At 42.5% G+C, this 22,800-nt stretch overlaps 2 long non-coding RNA genes across 4 annotated transcripts in view; both read right to left on the bottom strand.

Annotated features, from left to right (window-relative positions):
* Positions 1-22,800, bottom strand: part of LOC127299280 (uncharacterized) — a 141,506-nt gene that overhangs the window by 101,543 nt on the left and 17,163 nt on the right. The window lies entirely within an intron of this gene.
* On the bottom strand, positions 16,155-18,864 carry LOC127304661 (uncharacterized). 2 transcript variants are annotated; one of them, XR_007853486.2, is made up of 8 exons: positions 18,298-18,864; positions 18,020-18,137; positions 17,700-17,917; positions 17,421-17,610; positions 17,232-17,315; positions 16,846-17,098; positions 16,677-16,751; positions 16,155-16,571 (listed from the first exon to the last, which is right to left on the bottom strand). It is a non-coding gene; the product is annotated as an uncharacterized lncRNA (long non-coding RNA). The 2 variants fall into 2 exon arrangements; XR_011745941.1 differs by having other exon boundaries at positions 17,232-17,321.

Genomic DNA, 22,800 nt, shown 5'->3' on the forward strand with positions numbered 1-22,800 from the left:
ATTAAGCGTAGCATAAGATCTCGTCATTAAGTTATTTGCTATAAGCTTTCGATACATAGTTACCTAGTCCTTATGACCATGAGATCATGTAAATCACTTATACCGGAAAGGTACTTTGATTACACCAAACACCACTGCGTAAATGGGTGGCTATAAATGTGGGATTAAGTATCCGGAAAGTATGAGTTGAGGCATATGGATCAACAGTGGGATTTGTCCATCCCGATGACGGATAGATATACTCTGGGCCCTCTCGGTGGAATGTCGTCTAATGTCTTGCAAGCATATGAATAAGTTCATAAGAGACCACATACCACGGTACGAGTAAAGAGTACTTGTCAGGAGACGAGGTTGAACAAGGTATAGAGTGATACCGAAGATCAAACCTCGGACAAGTAAAATATCGCGAGACAAAGGGAATTGGTATTGTATGTGAATGGTTCATTCGATCACTAAAGTCATCGTTGAATATGTGGGAGCCATTATGGATCTCCAGATCCCGCTATTGGTTATTGGTCGGAGTGAGTACTCAACCATGTCCGCATAGTTCACGAACCGTAGGGTGACACACTTAAAGTTGGATGTTGAAATGGTAGTACTTGAATATGGAATGGAGTTCGAATATTTGTTCGGAGTCCCGGATGAGATCCCGGACATCACGAGGAGTTCCGGAATGGTCCGGAGAATAAGATTCATATATAGGAAGTCATATTCCAAGTTTGGAAATGATCCGGTGCATTTATGGCAGGTTCTAGAAGGTTCTAGAAAAGTTCGGAAGAAATCACCATGGAAAGTAGAGTCCCGGAGGGACTCCACCTTGCATGACCAGCCAACCCTAAAGGGGAGGAGTCCATGGTGGACTCCCCTAGGGTGGCCGGCCAAACCCCCTCATGGAAAGGGGGAATCCCACCCCAAGTGGGATTCCCACCTTGGGTAGGTTTTCCCACATATGGGAGGTTTTAGTGTTGGGGTCTTATTCGAAGACTTGGACTAGAACTCTTGGTGCTTCCACCTATATAATGAGGAGGAGAGGGAGGGGGGCAGCCACTCTTTTGGCTCAGCCTTGGCCGCACCCCTTAGAGGGCCGGCGCCCAACCCCCCTCTCTCCCCAAACCCTAGCGGTCTCTCTCCTCCACCACATCCCGCACGCTTAAGCGAAGCTCCGCCGGATTTCTCCACCGCCACCGACACCACGCCGTCGTGCTGTCGGATTCAAGAGGAGCTACTACTTCCGCTGCCCGCTGGAACGGGGAGGTGGACATCGTCTTCATCAACAACCGAACGTGTGACCGAGTACGGAGTTGCTGCCCGTTCGTGGCGCCGGAACCGATCGTGATCAAGATCTTCTACGCGCTTTTGCAAGCGGCAAGTGATCGTCTACCGCAGCAATAAGAGCCTACTCTTATAGGCTTTGGAATCTCTTCAAGGGTTAGTCTTGATCATCCCCTCGTTGCTACCGTCTTCTAGATTGCATCTTGGCTTGGATTGCGTGTTCGCGATAGGAAATTTTTTTGTTTTCTATGCTACGTTTTCCTACAGTGGTATCAGAGCCGTGTCTATGCATAGATGGTTGCACGAGTAGAACACAATGGTTTGTGGGCGTTGATGCTTTTGTTATCTTTAGTTGAGTACTTTGCATCTTTGTGGCATAGTGGGATGAAGCGGCTCGGGCTAACTTTACATGACCGCGTTCATGAGATTTGCTCCACGCTCGACATGCAACTTGTATTGCATAAGTGGCTTTGCGGGTGTCTGTCTCTCCTACTATAGTGAAGATTCAATTTACTCTTCTATTGACAACACTAGTATCACCGTTGTGGTTCATGTTCGTAGGTAGATTAGATCTCACTCGAAAACCCTAAACCACGTAAAATATGCAAACCAAATTAGAGACGTCTAACTTGTTTTTGCAGGGTTTGGTGATGTGATATGGCCATGATGTGATGATGAATATGTATGAGATGATCATTATTGTATTGTGGCAACCGGCAGGAGCCTTATGGTTGTCTTTAAATTTCATGTTGAGTAGTATTTCAAAGTAGTTGTAATAGTTGCTACATGAGGTGAACAATCATGAAGACGGCGCCATGGACCTTGACGCTACGCCGACGATGATGGAGATCATGCCTGTTGATGATGGAGATCATGTCCGTGCTTTGGAGATGAAGATCGAAGGCGCAAAGACAAAAGGGCCATATCATATCACATATGAACTGCATGTGATGTTAATCCTTTATGCATCTTATTTTGCTTAGATCGCGACGATAGCATTATAAGATGATCCCTCACATTAATATCAAGATAATAAAGTGTTCTTCCCTCGTATGCACTGTTGCATTGTTCGACGTTTTGAAGCATCTCGTGATGATCGGGTGTGATAAACTCGACATACAACGGGTGTAAGCCATGTTGCACACGCGGAATACTTGGGTTTGCTTGACGAGCCTAGCATGTACAGACATGGCCTCGGGACAACGGAAACCGAAAGGTTGAACACGAGTCATATGGATGATATGATCAACATGTTGATGTTCACCATTGAAGCTACATCATCTCACGTGATGATCGGTTTTGATGTAGTGGATTTGGATCGTGTACCACTTAACAACTATGAGGGATGTTGTATTAAGTGGGAGTTCATTAGTAATTAGATTAAAACATGAACTAATTATCATAAACATAGTCTGAGTAGTATTTTGAATTAATTTTGTAGTATTGGCATCCGTTTACTACTATGCGCTAGTCTTGTTATTGAGATAGAAATACTGTTAAAATCTGATAAGAAACTTTACGGATTAGTACCGTATTGTTAAAGAATCAAGAATTGTTTAAGTCCTATTGCAAACTTTTAGTAAACCTCACTTTATTGATTCAAAGAGCTATGGTTTCAATTAGTACCTAAAGTTATCTTGTCTCCGTGAAACTTGAAGTTCAAATCTGTTTGAAAAGTAAGGAGCTGAAAATTTAGTTTTCAGAAATAATCAAGGTATGAGATATATATGATATCTAAGACCTTATTGCAAGATGATAGAATATAATTTGGTGAGACTACATAAACTCATAAGTTTTATGGGAATGTATGAAGGTTGAAGACGCCAGGCGTCACAATCCTCCAACTATTGGAGCACTAACGATATTCGCATATCCATGAAGTTATCATCCTTAGTATGCACCGTTGCTAAGACTCGTCGTATCGAAGCATCACGTGATGATCGGGTGTTATAGATTCTACGTGTGCTTACAATGGGTGCAAGCCAGATTTGCACATGCGAATACTAAGGTTAAACTTTATGAGCCTAGCATGTACAGACATGGTCTCAAAAAGTCGTCATGATATGATGGATAAAATTATGAGTGAAATTGTTCATCATATTAAAAGGTTACTAATAGTGAAATCCGGAACACTTGTCATATGATGATCAACTTCAAAGAACCTCAAGGTTATTGGTATTTGATCAACAAACCTAGAAGTTATTGATATTGAAGTGTTTTTCTGAATAATGAGGAAAGCTAAAAGAGAAACTATAAAAGATATTTTGGCAGAAAGAAAAGAAAAGACTAGAAAGTCTAGCTCAGGTGTATATAAATGATATACATGTTATGGTTGTCTTCCTAGTTTGGTCACACAATAAAATTCTTGGGTATTTGTACCATATTGGTTGGTATGAAGTGTCATACAAAACAACGCAATACAAGAATTCAATGGCCTAAGTGACTGACAAGGAATATGATAGGAATACACGTCTGGAACAAAAATAAAGTGTTATTATGTTCGTCGTTGGTATTCTATCTAGCCCTTAGAATTTATAATAAAGAACTTAATAATTGTCATTTTGCTCTGGTCAAATGAAGACAATAAGTTGTTAAAATTATGACATTACTCCATGTACGATGGATAAGTTATTATAAATCTTAATGGTGAAACACACATACATAACACTGACGCTAAAATGCCATAAGGCAAATGATTTGAATTCCACTCATTTGTGGAACCGCCATTTAGGTCATGTTAGAGAGGAACGCATTAAGGAACTCCATGCAAATGGATTTTTGGAGTCACTTGATTTTTGAATCATTTGACGCTTGCAAATCTTTTCTAAAGAGAATGATTAAAATACCGTTCATAGGCCAAAAGTTGAACGGGCAACTAACTTAGTGGAAAAATACATGATGATGTATGTGGTTCACTGGGCATAGTTGTGTGTGGGAGATTCTTCTACTTCATGAAAACTTTCAACAATGAATTGAGTATATATATGTTGATATATTCAATAAGGAAGAAGTTTGAAACATTTGAATGGATTCAAATAAATTTCAGCATGAAGTGGAAATCATCGTAATAGAAAAGTCAAATATCTATGATTGGATCATGGTAGAAATATTTGAATTACGAGTTTTAGCGAACATCTAAGAGAGTTATGAAATTGTTCTACAACTCACATTTCTTGGAGTATCGTAATGATGATATAGTATCCAAGATATGTATCCAAACCTTGTTGGATTAATGATGAGATAAAATATTATGACGCCATTATATTTTTGTGGATTATGCTTTAGTGACTACCGCTTTTACACTGAATAGAGCATCATCATGATCCGTTGAAATGACACCATACGAGTTATGGTATGGGTATAAACCCTAATAGTCTTTCTTTAAATTTTGGTCTAAGAGTTTACAACCAAAATCGGATGAATGTCTTTGTTGGTTATCCCAGAGAATTAATTGGGAATTCTTCCCACGAGACAAAGACAAAAGTGTTTGTCAATGTTTCTTATTTCCGAGAAATTGTTTCTAGTAAAGTATTTGAGTGGGAGGACAATATAATTTGATAAGGTTTATGAACCTGAGCATAATGATCAGAGTAGCGCAGCATCGGAATTTGTTTCGGAAGCGGCCACGACGATCATGGCTCCCATGACTACAAAGTGTTTTTGCCATGGAGATCGAAGTACATATTGAACCTTGTAGGTATGGTTTACTTTGTGATCAAATAAATGATTTGTGAACAAAGGATTGATTTTGAATAATGATAAACCAACTACAAACAAAGAAGTTATGATGGGCCCTGACTCCGTTAAAATGGCTATACGCCATGAAATCCAAGATAGATAAATACTTTTTGAAAGTAAATGGATCTATAAAATTGATGGACTTGGATGGAATATCCTTAAAGAAGCTCGACTTGTCGAAAAATTGTTTACGACAAAGTTCAAAGAGTTGACTACGATAAGATTAGATCTTCCGTAGCAATGCTTATAGTCTATGTGGATTATTCTAGTAATCACTACATATTTCTTTTATGAGATATGCTAGTAGGATGGCAAAATACACTACTTAACAGAAGTGTATATTAAAGGTGTATACAAGATACAACCAAGAGTTTTGCTGGTCCGTGGAATACTAGATAGGTATACGAACTTCAATTGAATGAAGTAAGTATCACGGAGTTAGAATCTTCACCAGATGAAATAGTCAAAGAGTTTTTGATTTCATCAGAGACGATGAAGAGGCTTGCATTTGCAAGAAATTAAGTGGGAGCGCTAAGACACATTTATAATACTTTATGTAGGTGACATATAGTTGGTTATAAATGATGTAATTATATACTTGATTAAAAGGTTTCATTGAGAATTAACTTCAATGAAAGGATATGGACTGAAACAAATTTAGTGTCAAGATCTATTAAGATAGATTGAAACACATAAATAAGTTTAAGTCAAAGTACATATGATGGATATTGAAGTAGTTCAATATAGAAATATTAAGAAAATGTTCTTGTCATGTGAAGGTTTAACAAGACTTGAGTGTATCTGACACTCAATGAGTAAAAACACATGACTGATTATAGATCACAAATAACATGTACACAATCAGATATCATGTGCTATAAAGTGTTATGAGCATATACCAGAATGATTCATATGATGATCATTGAACGACAGTAAGAATATCCTTAAGTACTTTAGAAGAACTAAGGATATATATATATTTTTGTATGAAGAAATGACAAACAAATTGCTGTAAGGTGTTACACCAATATTGGTTTTGTCACATATAAAATATAATTTCAAATCTCAAATTAGACTAAGTGTTGTTTAAAAGGTAGCACAATGAGCTAGAAGTTGTCTATGCTAGATTTAGAAGAGTTCTAAATATTGTGATGGATTCTACAAAAGAAGGCAGAATATGTCATTGTTTTGAAAATGACAAAGGATGTTAAGTCAGGAGGTTCTTTGAGAATTTGGTGTAGTTCCGACAAAGTCAGAACTTTGAAGCTATATTGTGTGTGACAATATTAGTGACATATTTCAGACCGCGGAATTAAGGTTCCACCAGAGGACTAAGCATATATGCCGACTCATTTGGAAAATGAGTGATGCGCTGAGACGCATATGAATTGCAAAATACATACGTTTCTGAGCATGTCAGAACCGTTGACTAAAACCTCTCCCGTGAGCAAAACATGATAAAGCACCAGAAGGCCAAGGTGTTATATCTTTACATATGTAAACTAGATTATTGACTCTAGTGCAAGTGGGAGACTGTTGGAGATATGCCCAAGAGGCAATAATAAATGGTTATTATATATCTTTGTGTTTATGATAATGTTTACATACCATGCTATAATTGTATTAACCGAAACATTGATACATGTGTGATATGTAGACAAACAAGAAGTCCCTAGTATGCCTCTTAAACTAGCTTGTTGATTAATGGGTGATTAGTTTCATAATCATGAACATTGGATGTCATTAATAACAAGGTTATGTCATTGTATGAATGATGTAATGGACACACCCAATTAAGCGTAGCATAAGATCTCGTCATTAAGTTATTTGCTATAAGCTTTCGATACATAGTTACCTAGTCCTTATGACCATGAGATCATGTAAATCACTTATACCGGAAAGGTACTTTGATTACACCAAACACCACTGCGTAAATGGGTGGCTATAAAGGTGGGATTAAGTATCCGGAAAGTATGAGTTGAGGCATATGGATCAACAGTGGGATTTGTCCATCCCGATGACGGATAGATATACTCTGGGCCCTCTCGGTGGAATGTCGTCTAATGTCTTGCAAGCATATGAATAAGTTCATAAGAGACCACATACCACGGTACGAGTAAAGAGTACTTGTCAGGAGACGAGGTTGAACAAGGTATAGAGTGATACCGAAGATCAAACCTCGGACAAGTAAAATATCGCGAGACAAAGGGAATTGGTATTGTATGTGAATGGTTCATTCGATCACTAAAGTCATCGTTGAATATGTGGGAGCCATTATGGATCTCCAGATCCCGCTATTGGTTATTGGTCGGAGTGAGTACTCAACCATGTCCGCATAGTTCACGAACCGTAGGGTGACACACTTAAAGTTGGATGTTGAAATGGTAGTACTTGAATATGGAATGGAGTTCGAATATTTGTTCGGAGTCCCGGATGAGATCCCGGACATCACGAGGAGTTCCGAAATGGTCCGGAGAATAAGATTCATATATAGGAAGTCATATTCCAAGTTTGGAAATGATCCGGTGCATTTATGGCAGGTTCTAGAAGGTTCTAGAAAAGTCCGGAAGAAATCACCATGGAAAGTAGAGTCCCGGAGGGACTCCACCTTGCATGACCAGCCAACCCTAAAGGGGAGGAGTCCATGGTGGACTCCCCTAGGGTGGCCGGCCAAACCCCCTCATGGAAAGGGGGAATCCCACCCCAAGTGGGATTCCCACCTTGGGTAGGTTTTCCCACATATGGGAGGTTTTAGTGTTGGGGTCTTATTCGAAGACTTGGACTAGAACTCTTGGTGCTTCCACCTATATAATGAGGAGGAGAGGGAGGGGGGCAGCCACTCTTTTGGCTCAGCCTTGGCCGCACCCCTTAGAGGGCCGGCGCCCAACCCCCCTCTCTCCCCAAACCCTAGCGGTCTCTCTCCTCCACCACATCCCGCACGCTTAAGCGAAGCTCCGCCGGATTTCTCCACCGCCACCGACACCACGCCGTCGTGCTGTCGGATTCAAGAGGAGCTACTACTTCCGCTGCCCGCTGGAACGGGGAGGTGGACGTCGTCTTCATCAACAACCGAACGTGTGACCGAGTACGGAGGTGCTGCCCGTTCGTGGCGCCGGAACCGATCGTGATCAAGATCTTCTACGCGCTTTTGCAAGCGGCAAGTGATCGTCTACCGCAGCAATAAGAGCCTACTCTTATAGGCTTTGGAATCTCTTCAAGGGTTAGTCTTGATCATCCCCTCGTTGCTACCGTCTTCTAGATTGCATCTTGGCTTGGATTGCGTGTTCGCGATAGGAAATTTTTTTGTTTTCTATGCTACGTTTTCCTACAAGATCATCTATCTGTAATACTATATGTTGTGTTTGTCGGGATCCGATGGATAGAGAATGCTATGTTATGCTGATTATCAATCTATTGTTTATGTGTTGTTTATGATCTTGCATGCTCTCCGTTATTAGTAGAGGCTCTGACCAAGTTTTTACTCTTAACTCCAAGAGGGAGTATTTATGCTCGATAGTGGGTTCATGCCTTCATTGACACCTGAGACAGTTAGGGCTGGACAAAAAGCTCGAAGCTCGGCGAGTTAAATGAGTGCTCGTTTGCTCGACTCGTTTGACCTCGGCTCGTTTTGTTAACGAGTCGAGCCGAGCATCAGTTTTTGCTCATTAAGGTTAACGAGCTAAACAATCAAGCCGATTATGTTCGTGAGCTACTCGTTAAGATCGGTAACAAGCTAGGCTTCACCAGTTTTGACTACGAGTCATTTTAGTTATCTCAAATAGGGCCAAGCAAAATAATGTTCTTTAACCATGCTTGAAACTCCTACATTAGGATCTAAAAACCTATGCTTCCTCTCTTCCTCACCTGGCAATGCACACATGTTTGTTTTTCATTGCCTCCTGAACGATCCTTAACGAGCTGCTCGCGAGCGCTCGCAAGAACATAACGAGTCGAGCCGAACAATGATTTCAGCTCGTTATTCTTAGCGAGCTTAATGATTCGAGCCTTAACGATCACGAGCTTAACGAGCCGAGCCTTAACGATCCGAGCAGCTCGTTAGTCCACCCCTAGAGACAGTGACAGAAAGTTCTAAGGTTGTGATGTGCTGTTGCCACTAGGGATAAAACATTGATTCTATGTCTAAGGATGTAGTTGTCGATTACATTACGCACCATACTTAATGCAATTGTCTGTTGCTTTGCAACTTAATACTGAATGGGGTTCGGATGATAACCTGAAGGTGGACTTTTTAGGCATAGATGCAGTTGGATGGCGGTCTATGTACTTTGTCGTAATGCCCGGATTAAATCTCACTATATTTATCATATCATGTATATGCATTGTTATGCTCTTCTCTATTTGTCAATTGCCCAACTGTAATTTGTTCACCCAACATGCTTTTATGTTATGGGAGAGACACCTCTAGTGAACTGTGGACCCCGGTCCTATTCTTTACATCGCATACAATCTACTGCAATACTTGTTTACTGTTTTCTTGCAAACAATCATCTTCCACACAATACGGTTAATCCTTTGTTACAGCAAGCCGGTGAGATTGACAACCTCACTGTTTCGTTGGGGCAAAGTACTTGGATTGTGTTGTGCAGGTTCCATGTTGACGCCGGAATCCCTGTTGTTGCGCCGCATCACATTTCGCCACCATCAACCTTCAACGTGCTTCTTGGCTCCTACTGGTTCGATTAAACCTTGGTTTCATACTGAGGGAAACTTGCTTCTATACGCATCATACCTTCCACTTGGGGTTCCCAACGGACGTGTGCATCTACGCGTATGAAGCTAAATTTCTGGCGCCGTTGCCGGGGAGATCAAGACACGCTGCAAGGGGAGTCTCCACTTCTCAATCTCTTTACTTTGTTTTTGTCTTGCTTTATTTTATTTACTACTTTGTTTGCTGCACCTAAACAAAACACAAAAAAATTAGTTGCTAGTTTTACTTTATTTACTGTCTTGCTCTCTATATCAAAAACACACAAAAATTAGTTACTTGCATTTAGTTTACTTTTGTTATCATGACTAGTTCTGTACTTGTTACTTCTTCACCTGAGGAATTAGTTTTTACTTTTAAACAAGGGGATGAGGAAAGTTTTAAAGATGCTTGGTCCAGGATTTTTACTTCTTATCGTAGAACTGAACCTCAAATGACTCTAAGTTTGCTCCTTAGTAATTTTTATTTTGGTCTTATGATTCGCTATAGATATGCCTTGGATGCTCTAGTGGGAGGAGATTTCCTTCATTGTAATGGGGATCAAGCTTTTAATGCCATAAAAAATTGGTTGCATCACATGATTCAACTAATAACTTTGATTCAGCCCTTATTAGCATTTATAATAGATTAAACACTCTTGAAACAAGTGCATGTCGCCTAAATGAAAAGTATGAATATATTTGTAACCGTCTTGATCAAGTTTTAGTGAACTCTGAACCTTCATTGTGGGATCCTACTATTAAAATTGTCATGGGAAACCAAACTCGTCGTGCTAATTGTGATATTATGACTGAATTTTGCCTAATGCCTGAGAGTATTCATAAATCATTGAAACTTTGGGAATTCTCTGAAGGGGGAGAAGGAATAACTCTTATTGAGAACTCTGTTATAATTCCCAAAGGGATAGCTGCGGGTGTGCATACAACCATTCTTGGGATAACAATATCTATTGATTACCTTGTCATTGAATGCGCAGGAACAGGACAAATCACACTCGGAAGATCCCTGTTGAAACTGTTGGGAGCAGTCATAGACGTGAGAGAAGGCACTTTAAAATTCACCTCTACACCCGGGGGTAGCCATACATTCCCTAATCCAAAAAGTAAGAAAGAGGACAAGAAAGGTAAAGGTAAAACCCAAGGTAATAATGTTGATGCTTCATCTCTTGATAATACTTGATTTGCACTTTCTGCGCCTAGCTGAAAGGCGTTAAAGAAAAGCGCTTATGGGAGACAACCCATGTTTTTACTACAGTACTTTATTTTATATTTGAGTCTTGGAAGTTGTTTACTACTGTAGCAACCTCTCCTTATCATGTTTTTGTGCCAAGTAAAGTTTCTATGTTAAAGTTGATGTTATATTTGGGATCGCTGCGCAGAAACAGCATTGCTGTCTGTCACGAATCTGGGCACAAGTCTCTGTAGAAAATTCGAAAAAATCTGCCAATTTACGAGCGTGATCCTCAGATATGTACGCAACTTTCATTAGTTTTGAGTTTTTCCATTTGAGCAAGTCTGGTGCCATTTTAAAATTCGTCTTTACGGACTGTTCTGTTTTTGACAGATTCTGCCTTTTATTTCGCATTGCCTGTTTTGCTATGTTGGATGAATTTCTTTGATCCATTAATGTCCAGTAGCTTTATGCAATGTCCAGAAGTGTAAAGAATGATTGTGTCACCTCTGAATGTGTGAATTATTAATTGTGCACTAACCCTCTAATGAGTTTGCTTGAAGTTTGGTGTGAAGGAAGTTTTCAAGGGTCAAGAGAGGAGTATGATATACTATGATCAAGAGGAGTGAAAGCTCTAAGCTTGGGGATGCCCCCGTGGTTCATCCCTGCATATTTTAAGAAGACTCAAGCGTCTAAGCTTGGGGATGCCCAAGGCATCCCCTTCTTCATCGACAACATCATCGTGTTCCTCCCCGAAACTATATTTTTATTCAGTCACATCTTGTGTTCTTTACTTGGAGCGTCGGTTTGTTTTTGTTTTTGTTTTTGTTTGAATAAAATGGATCCTAGCATTCACTTTGTGGGAGAGAGACACGCTCCGCTGTTGCATATGGACAAATATGTCCTTAGGCTTTACTCATAATGTTCAAGGCGAAGTTTCTTCTTCGTTAAATTGTTATATGGTTGGAATTGGAAAATGCTACATGTAGTAATTATAAGATGTCTTGGATAATGTGATACTTGGCAATTGTTGTGCTCATGCTTAAGCTCTTGCATCATATGCTTTGCACCCATTAATGAAGAAATACATAGAGCTTGCTAAAATTTGATTTGCATATTTGGTCTCTCTAAGGTCTAGATAATATCTAGTATTGAGTTTTGAACAACAAGGAAGACGGTGTAGAGTCTTATAATGTTTACAATATGTCTTTTATGTGAGTTTTGTTGCACCGGTTCATCCTTGAGTTTGCTTCAAATAACCTTGCTAGCCTAAACCTTGTATCGAGATGGAATACTTCTCATGCATCCAAAATCCTTGAGCCAACTACTATGCCATTTGTGTCCACCATACCTACCTACTACATGGTATTTCTCCGCCATTCCAAAGTAAATTGCTTGAGTGCTACCTTTAAAATTCCATCATTCACCTTTGCAATATATAGCTCATGGGACAAAATAGCCTTAAAAACTATCGTAGTATTGAATATGTACTTATGCATTTTATCTTTTATTAAGTTGCTTGTTGTGCGATAACCATGCTTCTGGGGAACGCCATCAACTATTGTTGAATATCATGTGAGTTGCTATGCATGTCCGTCTTGTCTGAAGGATCTATCACCTTAATGATTGGAGCATGCAAATTGTTAGAGAAGAACATTGGGCCGCTAACTAAAGCCATGAATCATGGTTGAAGTTTCAGTTTTGGACATATATCCTCAATCTCATATGAGAATAATAATTGTTGCTACATGCTTATGCATTTAAGAGGAGTCCATTATCTGTTGTCCATGTTGTCCCGGTATGGATGTCTAAGTTGAGAATAATCAATAGCGAGAAATCCAAAATGCGAGCTTTCTCCTTAGACCTTTGTACAGGCGGCATGGAGGTACCCCTTTGTGACACTTGGTTGAAACATGGCATTGCGAAGATCCGGTAGTCCAAGCTAAATAGGACAAGGTGCGGGCACTATTAGTATACTATGCATGAGGCTTGCAACTTGTAAGATATAATTTACATAACTCATATGCTTTATTACTACTGTTGACAAAATTGTTTCATGTTTTCAAAATAAAAGCTCTAGCACAAATACAACAATCGATGCTTTCCTCTTTGAAGGACCTTTCTTTTACTTTTATTGTTGAGTCAGTTTACCTATCTCCCTCCACCTTAAGAAGCAAACACTTGTGTGAACTGTGCATTGATTCCTACATACTTGCATATTGCACTTGTTATATTACTTTATGTTGACAATATCCATGAGATATACATGTTATAAGTTGAAAGCAACCGCTGAAACTTAATCTTCCTTTGTGTTGCTTCAACACCTTTACTTTGATTTATTGCTTTATGAGTTAACTCTTATGCAAGGCTTATTGATGCTTGTCTTGAAGTACTATTCATGAAAAGTCTTTGCTTTATGATTCACTTGTTTACTCATGTCATTACCATTGTTTTGATCGCTGCATTCATTACATATGTTTACAAATAGTATGATCAAGATTATGATGGCATGTCACTTCAGAAATTATCTTTGTTGTCGTTTTACCTGCCCGGGACGAGCAGAACTAAGCTTGGGGATGCTGATACGTCTCCAACGTATCGATAATTTCTTATGTTCCATGCTACTTTATTGATGATACCTACATGTTTTATGCACATTATATGTCGTATTTACGCATTTTCTGGAACTAACCTATTAACAAGATGCCGAAGAGCCAGTTGTTGTTTTCTGCTGTTTTTGGTTTCAGAAATCCTAGTAAGGAAATATTCTCGGAATTGGACGAAATCACCGCCCAGGGTCCTATTTTTGCACGAAGCTTCCAGAAGACCGGAGGGGAGTCGAAGTGGGGCCACGAGGTGGCCAGGTGATAGGGCGGCGCGGCCCAGGCCCTGGCCGCGCCACCCTGTCCCCTGGGCCCCTCGTGCCGCCTCTTGACCTGCCCTTTCGCCTACTTATAGCCTCCGTCGCGAAACCCCCAGTACCGAGAGCCACGATACGGAAAACCTTCCAGAGACGCCGCCGCCGCGAATCCCATCTCGGGGGATTCAGGAGATCGCCTCCGGCACCCTGCCGGAGAGGGGATTCATCTCCCGGAGGACTCTTCATCGCCATGATCGTCTCCGGAGTGATGAGTGAGTAGTTCACCCCTGGACTATTGGTCCATAGCAGTAGCTAGATGGTCGTCTTCTCCTAATTGTGCTTCATTGTTGGATCTTGTGAGCTGCCTAACATGATCAAGATCATCTATCTGTAATACTATATGTTGTGTTTGTCGGGATCCGATGGATAGAGAATGCTATGTTATGGTGATTATCAATCTATTGTTTATGTGTTGTTTATGATCTTGCATGCTCTCCGTTATTAGTAGAGGCTCTGGCCAAGTTTTTACTCTTAACTCCAAGAGGGGGTATTTATGCTCGATAGTGGGTTCATGCCTTCATTGACACCTAGGACAGTGACAAAAAGTTCTAAGGTTGTGATGTGCTGTTGCCACTAGGGATAAAACATTGATTCTATGTCTAAGGATGTAGTTGTCGATTACATTACGCACCATACTTAATGCAATTGTCTGTTGCTTTGCAACTTAATACTGAATGGGGTTCGGATGATAACCTGAAGGTGCACTTTTTAGGCATAGATGCAGTTGGATGGCGGTCTATGTACTTTGTCGTAATGCCCGGATTAAATCTCACTATATTTATCATATCATGTATATGCATTGTTATGCTCTTCTCTATTTGTCAATTGCCCGACTGTAATTTGTTCACCCAACATGCTTTTATCTTATGGGAGAGACACCTCTAGTGAACTGTGGACCCCGGTCCTATTCTTTACATCACATACAATCTACTGCAATACTTGTTTTACTGTTTTCTTGCAAACAATCATCTTCCACACAATACGGTTAATCCTTTGTTACAGCAAGCCGGTGAGATTGACAACCTCACTGTTTCGTTGGGGCAAAGTACTTGGATTGTGTTGTGCAGGTTCCACGTTGGCGCCGGAATCCCTGTTGTTGCGCCGCATCACATTTCGCCACCATCAACCTTCAACGTGCTTCTTGGCTCCTACTGGTTCGATTAAACCTTGGTTTCATACCGAGAGAAACTTGCTTCTATACGCATCATACCTTCCACTTGGGGTTCCCAACGGACATGTGCATCTACGCGTATCACTAGGCGCGACCGCCGAGCGTCCGCGGAGATGCAAACCTGGCGTATATTTGGGCCAGGTTTGCGTCTCCGCGGACGGTCCGATCACTTTGCGTCGCCCCGCTGGAGGTGGTGCCAGACGCATTTCCGTTCCGCGCGGACGCAAACGGTCGCTCAACGTCCGTTTGCGTCGCGCCGCTGGAGATGCCTTTAGGACTGGAAACAGGACACCAACCAGCAGGCATGCACCGACGGCACGGCATCCACAGCTGACAAAAACGACCGTTGAGCACTTGTACACGGCGACTAGCACTGTATAACGTTCGAATCCTTGATGTTTTTACCATCACCGTTTATAAGGAGCGGGGTAGGAACAGCAGGAAGTCGTCTCCCTCCTCCGCACAGTTCTTGCAAGCTGCACCCAAGCACAGGATCCATTGCTCGGCAAGCGGCACGTACGTAGCACAATAATGGTCAACACAATAAGAGGATTTGCTGGAAACATGGTAAAAGCAAATTAGTTTTGCAACAATTCAAAGCCAGTGCACACGGCTCCACTGGAGTAAGGCCTGAGGCACACAATTTTCTTTAGGAAACGAGCTGCCTGATTTTCAATAGAATACATAGTCAAAGCAAACAATCCAAATTATACTAGCTGCTAGTATGAGTAGACAACATGAAGATCAGCCGATGGAAAGATGGTCCATGCAAATTAGTTTTGCAACAATCCAAAGCCAGTGCACACGGCTCCACTGGAATAAGGCCTGAGGCACCAAATTTTTTTGGGAATCATGCAGTCTGATTCAAATATAATGCATAACTAGACAAGGAGTTGGCCATGCCAACAACATTTTTTCCAGCCGAACTGAAATAACACGGCACAGACATTGGACTGGTCCAGAGTAATCCCACGTAGCGCACGCAAGGATTACGAGTCGACGAGTCAAGCCGAGTCGTCACGGTATCGACTCATGGACTAGTCAAGACTAGTCTAGACTCACAGTAGACTAGTCGACGTGGACTAATATAAATGTATAATATAATACCTAATACATATATAACAATATAAAATATATTTGAAGGCATGGAAAGGATGTATGAAGACAGTAAATATATAAGTTCAAGATAGGTCCACAGCAAACAGCACCAGACCAACATAAGTGGTCTGAAATTCGAAAATAAAGCAGTCCAGCAAAAGAATTTCAGGAAAATTTGAGACGATCGACTCACACATTAGGACTAGTCTATACTAGTCCAGGACTAGTCGCTCGACTCGGTCGACTCATGGTTTGAGTCAACTCGAAGACATGAGTCGAAAGTGAAGTTGCGACTTCTAGAAGTCGCTCGACTAGTCTAGACTAGTCTCTCGACTCGTAATCCATGAGCGCACGTGACTGCTGTTACAAACACCGCGTGATCCAGTTCACTGCATACGAGACGGAAGGTCACCAATGTTCTCTGGCATGTGAAGGACATCACGTAGGAGCTTCTTCTTCAGACGGAAGCATTGTTCCTGATTACGTTTCGAAGGCAGCCATCAAATAAATGTCACATAGATAAATCAAAAATCAATACAAATACTGGCAAACAAATTGGTTGGTAACTCATATGTATATACCTCACTCAGATTCAAAGGTGTCAGGCTGGAACAAATGTTATAGCGTGGTGCAGTACCTGGATAGCTGTGTCCGTGCTGTTGAGGGGGGAAAACAACAAATAAATCAGAGAGGTTACTGGATTCAAGCAAAATACATAACCCACACTAGTCGGCCGTCTCCCACGCTTACCTCTGATTGTTGTATGTACCGTGAAATTTGTATCGCCAGTGTGAACTGAAGGTAACTTGCCAAATGCACAGAAACTTGACCCACAAGTGATGAATGCATCCAGAAGTGTCCCTATGGTTTTGCCATGCTTGTGGCGCAGCTCGGAGAGGTCGGTCAGAGGCCCCTTAGTGGGATCAAGGACGTATACCGTGCGCTTCAGTGTGTCGAAGCCATATAAGTTCCATGCCCTAGTTAGGTGCACAAATGCCAACGCCTGCGAAGGACGCAATAAACAACATCAGATGCTTCCTTTTTGCATCTGGGAGCATTGGTCAGCACATGCTATGGCACAGCCCCACAATTCTAGTACTACTGAAGTTGCAACAATTGGAAGGAGGAACAATTACCAGCATGCCACTCCCAGCACCTCAGTACTGCCCGAACAACATCCTCACCCCAGCCAACTTCATATAATCCCGGCTAAAAGTAATCTGCATCTGAAACATTAAGCATCACAGTCTAACACTGACCCACGCACGATCCCAGGAGTTTTTTAAAGTCACAAACATAACCATCGTGGCCGTTTATATGCTCACCGTCCATCCAGCACCGAGTAAGCACCTCCCCGTAGATGGCTGGAAGGAAACCCCTGCCTTGATCGCTATCGGAGACGTTAGGTACCTAGACACGATGTCCAATCCTACTTTGGCCAGGTAATTGTCAAAGTCCTTGTGAATCGCCAGCCCTGCAACACATATCTTGATCGGGGTGTTGTGCTCAAATCAGCTGCATTATGAACTGATAAGCATGATCAGTTCACAACGCCACGTATATTCGTCCTTGATGGACCCAACATAGAATTTTACAGTGTGCACCTATCAAGCTCATGTACGGTTGCTTCCATAACCTTCTTGTACACTGCATCATCCTTCGAGGGTCCCGAAACATAGGGGTTTAATAGATCCTCCTGACGGGAACAACTCCGTCATAGGAAAGAGCAATCTTGAGGTCGACGCCACCGTCCTTTGATGCAATGTGGATGGACCAGCTACCTCCCCTGACATCCAGCTGGACAAACTTGTTTGGAACATGGCTGCAGTTCAATTTGGAAAAGGGCGTATCAGCACATGGAAATAACACCGAAGCTGATCGGATTTGCTATCATGCACACAGTCGAACCCAACGCAACACATACCTCTCTTCTTGGCAGGCAAGTGGCTGTCCAGAAATGGCGTAGCCCCAAGGTTCAGTGTTGTGTCAACATCATTGGCAACCATCATCAAGACCCTCGTTCAAGTCGAGCTTCCTAGCAACTGAAAAATTATCGGTGCAAGGGGCGTCACGTTACCGCACGCAATTTGAAAGTCAACCCACATAACGCAATTTGAAAGTCAACCCACATATTTTTTGGTTCAGACCGTGAATTGGTACACACATAAAACAGCTGCAATGATGCCGAGGCTGAAAACCTACCTCTATTTTTGGGAGCACCAGAATTTGACCGTATCCTGGCCCTGGTTCAAATCCAGACTTGATGGGCTGACATACGGCTGAAGGAAGCCCCGGGCAAGAGAACCGGCGCCATTGGCCGCTGCTTGCCTCGACAAGCAAAGTTCCATAGATGGATCCTCCTGTTTTCAAAATTGTACATAAGTTAGTGCAGTTAATTTTGGGAGGTTCGGCACAGACTCGAAAGCAGGCTTCTAGTGAACACTGCCTGTGATGGACGAATGGGTGGTGAACCGAAACTAATTTTCCTGTAATCTACGCAGAGCCATGCAGCAAGAGTAGAAAGCCACATCAATTCCTATTCCTGTAGATAATCTGGATAGAGGATAATTATCTGTACTGCATGTGGACTCACCTTCGTTTCCAGCCCACGGATGTAGTTCGATCAGGTACCCCCGCTACGCCGGAGCTGCCAACACCGTGGACCGATTGATCAACTGTAGCCTCCGTGGAGTCCGAGGTAACGAGGTTAGCATGGACTTCTCGCCACCAAATCCGGATGCGAGGCAGTTGGCGGTACTTGGGGCACAGCTCGCCATGCCACCACAGTCCGTGGAGGCCGGCGAGATATGGGGCATCTTCAGGTGGCTCATCTGGCACATCGCCGGATTCGGCCCGCCTACCGAAAACTGGGAACAGGCAGCGAAACCCGTTACGGAGTTCGCCGCAACCTCCACGGCGGTGGCCGCCACGCATGCGTCGGCCATGCGCTGCGACTTGGCGGCCGCTTCCGGGGGGCTGATTAACCCTTGGTTCGAATCCGCCGACGTCTCCTGGCCGCCGGCGTTAGATCCTCCGCAACTGAAGGAGTCAGCGGATCGGACTCAGCACGTTTGACACGGCGCACGAGGCGGCGTGGGCGTACGACGTTGTCGCCGGCGGCACGGCCGCTCCCGCCGGACCATGAATTTTCATGATGTCTGGCCGTGGGAGCAGGCGGAGATGCTCGCGCCGCCGCCGCCGGCCATCACGCGCGAGCAGCAGCGCCGCCAACGGGAGCTGTAGCAGCGCCTCCTCATCGCCGAGCGTGACGAGGCCCTCCGCTTCGAGTGGGCGCACCGATTCCCGGAAGACGTCGCCGCCACGGAAGCCTTCTACACGCAGAAGGAGGAGGAGAAGGAGGAGAAGGAGGAGAAAGCCAGCCGCGACAAGCGCCGCGCCGACTCCGCGGCGAGGAAGGCGGCGAGGGCCGAGAAGGCGTAGCAAATGCCATCTTTTCCGTGTAAGGTGGGTATGAAGTCATCTATGAGAGGGTGAGCCCTGGAGCCTCCATCCATCACCTTGGACTCCAGGTGCTCGATCAGTTCCTGGTCCGTCGGATCGAACTTGATGCCGGCAGGAAACCCAGCCATGTCCTTGTGACAGCAACCGCGGGACATAAACCCAAAATGAACATCACTAGAGAGATATAATTTTGTCCTCGCGCCCAAGAGAAATGTTGTAATATATTTACCGGTGTGCATTCCAGCTCATGGCCACAGCTGGGGCAGCGTAGGGAAGCGGAGATCCGGTGCTCCTGGTGCTTGTCGTCTACCATGGAGTATCCAGGTTGGCCCCTGTTCATGCTTGCTATCTGCAGATCGCGTGCTAAATGATGTCAGTAACACGTTAATCAAAATTCAATAAAACATGAGATGTTTAAGAATCAAGAGTAGCAAATAGTGATCAAGAAAGAAAAGTGCACACAAAAGAGTTATTTGTCATTACAGATAGTTGGGGATCGATCCTTCAACCCGAGTTAGCACTCAGGTGACTCACAACTCATCAAGAAAGAGTAAGAGGAGGTCCCCTAAAATTGTCCTCTCGGCCTCTACTATCTATATATTATGTCTATGCATGTCAGCTGTCACCGGGCCCAGGAACTAAACAATGGAGTCTGAGACTAGCCAGTACAATTTGAAGTGTGGACATAACCTAATTATTATTTTTATTTAATTACATTACACACAGAAAAAAACATTCAGACAGATTTAATTAAATCAATTAGAGTTTGAGACTAGTAGGCATTCGGGAGCAAATCGATACTCGCACTTCTCCAGTATGGGCTTCTAGAAGGGCAAATTGAAATTAAGAAAAAGTCCAAACAGGCCATCGACGAGCAAAAGAAGAACAGCGCAGGGCCGTCCACCATCGTCCTCTCCTCCTCCTCCTTTGAGTGGACGACGACGCCGGTGTCGGAGACGACTCCGAGCACCCACTCCTCGGACTTCGACTGGGAGTCGGACGAGTAGTTTAAAAATTAGTCAAATTTCGTATTTTCGTCCTCTATGTCGCGTTGTGTCGTTGAGTTTTTAATATATTCGTATTTTCGTCCTCTATGGTATGAGCGATGTGAGGCGTAGGATTACAATCAGATCGGACGGCTCACGGCCGTCGTCATCTCCGGCGAGACACGGGCTTACTGGCGGCGAGGCTAGGGGGTCGGAGGGCCTACCGGTGCTCCGGCGATCGTCGGCGAGGTGCGCAGCAACGTTGTCGTGGACGGCGGGCCTCCTGGTCCTGGTGGCATCGTTGGCTCCAATCGACGGCGAGGTGCTGCGGGTACTGGCGGTGCTCCGGCGTCAAATTGAGGTGGCTCCGGCTACAATGTGGCGAGGGAAGTGGTCGAGGAGAAGCGGAGATGGGAGGAGAGCGAGATGGCGTGAGGAAATGAGGAGCGGGAGGCGTCTATTTATAGCGGCGCGAGGGTGCTGCGGAGGGGAGCTCGGAGTACTCTTGTGGACACGGCTATTCGAATAGGTTTAACACTCTGCAGAGGTTGTACTCTTGTGCCACAACTTTTGATTACATCCGTCAAGGATAACCCCAAATCATCGTAACTCAGTACGCGGATCATCAACCTTAACCTTTCACTTATATGTCCTAGTATAGGCACCTCTCCCCATGAGCTTGGCCTCCCGGTGAGAACCAACTGTTAACCCGGGAACTGCACAGGGCTTGGGTCATACATTCACCTCATATTCACATCATTTCTCATGTACGGAGGCAGCCTCGGCGTAACCCCTATGATGCTTGTTTAGAGGGAACCCATACTAAAATACACAAGTTTCTAGTTAAGCCCTACCCATAATCAGGTATTGTGGGGGTACTTGTATAATTGGAAGGGTATCGCATTCAAACCCATATTAGTTTTATATCAAAAATCACCATCTTCTCTTGGTCACATTCACATTCAAAGTCATTCAATGGAATGAACCATCATTCCAAGGTTTCAATTTCATTTCAAAGTCACATGTTCCCATCTAGAGTAGTCCAATTTTATTTGTTTAGCACTAGCAACTATGTCATGAGGGGGCTATCTAGCTTTGAGTGTTTCTAATATCACCTTTGATCTTGCTCTAATCTATACCAAGTGAAATCATAAATCAAAAAGTACTTTGAAGTAAATAAGCAAAAGTAATTGCAAAGTAAAAACATGGGATAGGTAAAGCATAAATTTAAAAGAGGTGATGGTGCCATGCTCTGGTAGAGCCTTGCATCATGATGGTTAGCAAGATTATTAGCTTGCCTTGAGCAGAGTAGTGATCGAAGTTCTCTTCTTCTCCTTGGGAGTAGGCTTTCTCCTCTTGATACTCCTCGTTACTAGCGTCTATATACGAATACGAGGTATAAATACTAAACCAAACTCACATACTAAACTAAAAACACCCAAAAGAGTTCCCACACTAATTCCATCATCAATCAAACATGGCATGGTGGATTGTTGGATGAGTTCTTAAAAATAATTTCCTCTTATTATTATTATTTCTTAACTTTGGTATGTAGCTTTTTAGAGAAATTAATTTCTTCTTATTACCTCAGATTAAGATTTAATCTCTTCATATAATAATCAGGTATGAAATATAGGTTGACCCAAGGTCAACATTTCATATCTATTATATGTGAGTATATAATAATTGAAGTGCTATACTTCACATAGTTTTAATACTTCTCATTTAAATGAATTAAAATCTCTAAGTAATAGTTATCAGAGGTTCATAATTCTAAGTCATCCTCTCTGGTGGTATTACTTAGTGATCAAGATTTAAATGAGAAGATAGCTCTCATATCACTTATTGAATTTTAAATTCAAGTCGAAAAGCACTAGAATTGACTACATAGCTATTTTATTTCATCTAGTCCATGATCATGCAAATAACATGTCTATATTATTGCATAATCAATTAGAGGACATCAATTGTGATTTATTCGAATTGGAATCAACTCAAAATTAATTATGGTTGAATTTTAAATTAATTTTCAAGTTGCAAAAGTCCCTGACTTGTTATTTTTAACATTTAAATTCTACTACGAATTTGGAGAGGGGACCAGTGGCATTATTTAGATCATGTTATGAGCTTTCTGAATATATAAAATTCGTTAAATTTGGTGTAGTAGATTTTAAGTTATTCAATTTTAAAGTGGGCAGCATAATTGAATTTGAACTAAATGAATTAATTCATTTTTGAATTATTGGGTCACGCGGGA

The sequence above is a fragment of the Lolium perenne genome, chromosome 5, assembly GCF_019359855.2.
Source record: "Lolium perenne isolate Kyuss_39 chromosome 5, Kyuss_2.0, whole genome shotgun sequence".
NCBI classification, from domain to species: Eukaryota; Viridiplantae; Streptophyta; class Magnoliopsida; order Poales; family Poaceae; genus Lolium; species Lolium perenne.